This window comes from Artemia sp. Qi Xiang Cuo, chromosome 7, assembly GCF_049724085.1.
Source record: "Artemia sp. Qi Xiang Cuo chromosome 7, ASM4972408v1, whole genome shotgun sequence".
Lineage (NCBI taxonomy): Eukaryota > Metazoa > Arthropoda > Branchiopoda > Anostraca > Artemiidae > Artemia > Artemia sp. Qi Xiang Cuo.
In genome coordinates, this window is record NC_142800.1 from 56,059,982 (window position 1) to 56,064,007 (window position 4,026).

At 34.2% G+C, this 4,026-nt stretch overlaps 1 long non-coding RNA gene across 1 annotated transcript in view; it reads right to left on the reverse strand.

The window, feature by feature from the left end:
- Positions 1–2,032, reverse strand: part of LOC148950465 (uncharacterized) — a 39,113-nt gene extending 37,081 nt beyond the window's left edge. The window contains exon 1 of the long non-coding RNA XR_016141966.1: positions 1,951–2,032. This is a non-coding gene — a long non-coding RNA (uncharacterized LOC148950465). The remainder of the gene's footprint in view (positions 1–1,950) is intronic.
- Between the last annotated feature and the right edge of the window lie 1,994 nt (positions 2,033–4,026).

Genomic DNA, 4,026 nt, shown 5'->3' on the forward strand with positions numbered 1-4,026 from the left:
TATATATATATATATATATATATATATATATATATATATATATATATATATATATATATATATTTCTCCTTTCAAAAGTTGTTGTCTTTGTTGCTATTTTCGAAGAAGTTGTTGTTTCTGTTGTAATCTTTGAGTATGTTATCTTTCAGTTTCCACTTTTTGTACTATTTTGTATACTATTTAAGAAGTTGTTGCTTTTGTTGTTATTATTTTTTTCTTTAGTATATTATCGTTTTGTTTCCTCTTTTCGCATTTTTGTATACTCTGTCATTGTACATTTATTGTATACGACGGGTTTTCAATATATATATATATATATATATATATATATATATATATATATATATATATATATATATATATATATATATATATATATATATATATATATATATATATATATATATATATATATATATATACATACACGGCGTGTACAAACAGGTCCTCTCATTTGATCTGCCATCAGCAGCCCAATTACCCTGGAACACATATTTTGGCAGAAACTTTCTCAAAATGCCTTTGAAACCAACTTGAGACTTCAAAACCTATTTTTAATCCCTAAAAACATCTAATAATAACATTACACTACTAACTACCAATTTTCATGTATGTATTGGAATAAATTAATTTAAAATTAGTTTATTCAAAATTAGTGTTCCAACGTTGAAGCCAAGTTTCACATCCAAGAGAAATCTGACTTGTCTACCCGTGAAAAGATCTGATGCTGCTTATGTTTCTGTGTTCTCTGGAGCACTTGCACCCCGGTCCGGGTTTTTATAATGGGTGAGATAGGGAATGATCATACTGGATAATTATATAAACTGTGGTATTTAATATATGGTATGCTTTACTCCTCACCCTCCTCCCCTAATTTGCAAATATATAGCCCAAATTTGTTTCTAAACTATTATATATTCATCCTATTTTATTTATTTTGTTAGCATTAACCAAACTTGACTTCTTTAGCAGTACATTTAATATGCAAGTACTGTAATTTGTTTCCAATTCATATTAGGCTATTGACTTACAAATAAAGTAAACATACCAATTGATGCATATTTTATGCTCTTTCCAAATATAATAATTGTTTTTGCTGGAAATAAAGGTAAATTTCAACCAAAACATAGTATTGACTTACGCATAAAGTAAATATACCACTTGATGCCTTTTTTTATGCTGATTACGAATATAGTAATCATTTCTATTGAAAATGAATTTCAGCCCCCCCCCCCTCTCTATATGCCAATTCAGGGTATATATTTCTACAGCCTAACCTAACCTAACCCTGAATTGGCATATATAGGGGGGGCTGAAATTCATTTCCGATAGAAATGATTATTATATTTGTAATCAGCATAAAAAAAGGCATTGAATAGTGCATTCACTTTATTCCTAACTCAATAATATGATTTGGTAGAAATTTACCAAAATATATTTTACCCTCACCCCTGTATATATCAATTCAGGGTGTATATTTGCACATAGAAGGGGTGGGGATAAAGTTTAAACTTACCTCTCATTTAGATCAGAGGTATAATTTTTACCCAAGCAGTAAAACATTCAACAAAATTTGTCACTTTATCCTTGCATGTTTTTTCAAGGGGACAACAACAAGTAGACTTTGCTGATCATCAAAAGATGTTTTTTTTAAGGTGAATTTCTCTGAAATAATTAGGTTAGTCTAGCCAAACTTCATTCTTGAGGAGAAAACCTTTCTGAACCTCAAAACCTAGGTTACCCTAACAGGCCATGGAGCCTTTGTAGATGGTTGTATTACTATTGTATTGTTATATGGAAAAAAATCTATGTATCAATAGGCTAGGCCTACCCCAAAAATTCAGTTGGAATAGCATTAGTATGAGTAGAACCAGGACCAAATACGAAAAGAAAATAACGCTATGTATTCATCACAGACTACGTTAGCGAGTACTCTTGGTCTTAGCTAACCTTTAGTGAACTCACTGAGTCTCTGAACTCACAACCTTTACTGAGTCTATCACAACACGTTCCGCAATTTTAAAATCCTTCTATCTAAACTAATGTTGGCGCCACATGAGTTCCTAAAGTGCTACAATTGTCCACATTTGTGCACTACAATTGTGCTACAATTAAAATCATTGAATAAAAATCAAGTAGCTGCATGCATCAAGACATGGCTAATTGTAGAAAAAGCCAAGACAAATAGTCCAAGTGAGTGAGAGACAAATCTGGCATAAGCCCTTTTTAGGATTGTATAAAAATGATGTCATTTCATTCGCTGACAAATAAGTCCATCTATCATCGGTCCATACATCATTCCTAGGGCAGAACTAATGTAGATAGTCATAGAATTAAGAGATGAATGATTAGATTGATTTTGGGTTTCTAGTCTAAAGGTAGAATACCGTGTCATAGGATTAACACATGACCAACAAGTCACCTGGACTCGGAGGTGAATGGTGAAACCTATAGTTTTCAGTGTTTGGTTAGCACGGGTAAACGGCGGGAGTAAGCATGACTCTTATTGGAAAAACAGCAATTTTCGGTGCTACAACAAAAAATAAATCGCGTGTCACAGACTTGTGGCGCAACACGCGTATGGTCTGTTAAGTGTTCTTAGATTAGATTTTACTTCAATTTTATATTCTTTTTTAGTGTAAAGGCATGACAATGAATCCTGAGCTGATCAATACTAGGAAGGAAAAATGTAAGCACACACGCATATTCCGTATTTAAGTGTATTTAGATTACTCTCATGCATACAAAATGTTCTGACATATATTTTGAAATGAGACACATCTTACAATTTGGTCATATAAATTTTGGCCGTTCGATTTGGTCATATAAGAGAAAAAAGTGCTGAAGATTGCTGCAGACTACATGATGAAGTAGTGCTAAAATAGAATTTTCGTGCTAAAGGTGGCAGCCCTTCTCCTGATTATAGAAGCAAGAAAAAAATGTAGATTTACATCGAAAACAGTCTAAAAACTGCGCAAAATTTTCTTTTGACGCTTGGTAGGCATAAAACAGAAAAATTGAAAATAAAAAATCTTTTTGTCTGCTCTATCTGAACACCCTTTTCAGAGGCAATGCTACAGAGTTGCCTATAGTAAAGGCACTTCGTATGGAAGGGGTCGTCGCACAAACTTCGAAGGGGGTTCATTCGATCGGTAATCAAGAGTTCTAGTGCCCCGGGCGTTGCAAGTTATGCCCTGGGGGCACATATGGTTCTTATGGAAGGGATGCTCGTATAAAATTCAGAGAGGGCTGATTTGAAAGTTCTATTTCAATTTTTAAGAGTCAAATGAGATCGGAGGGCCCCTAGTCCCCACGCCCTTTTTGCTCAAACCCATCCAATACAAATTTTGAGGTAGATATTTTTTAAAAAGAGTTCAAAGGTCAGATAACAAAAACTTCAGTGTCGACACGACCCCCCTGGGGGCAGGCATTGTAAGCTATGTCCTGGGGACATATATGGTTCTTATGAAAGGGATGCTTGTATAAACTTCAGAGAGGGCTCATTTGAATGGAAATTAGAAGTTCTAGTTCATGTTCTCAGAGTAAAAACAAGATAAGACGGCAACTAGCCTTTTCCAGCCTCCAAGCCTTTGGGTTTATCGGATGGATAAACCCATCCGATAAAAATTTGAGGTGACCATTTTGTTAAAAATAGTTCAAACATCAGATATTGAAACTCCGGGGTAGACACAACCCCCTAGGGACAGGCGTTGTAAGTTATACTCTGGTGGTATATATGGTTCTTATAGAAGGAGTGCTCGTATAAACTTCAGAGAGGGCTCATTTAATTGAAAATAGAAAGTTCTAGTTCACTTTTAAAGAGTCAAAAGAGACCGAAGGGCAATTAGCCCCCCCCCACTCACGCCCTTTTTTCCCCAAACCCATCCGATAGTTCAAACATCAGATAATAAAAACTCCGAGGTGGACACAAACCCATTTTTTTCACTCTGATATGGTTACTTTGATACCAGATTTGATACTTCGATGAACATTTAATGAAAACTTATGAAAATAAGTTTTTTAAAT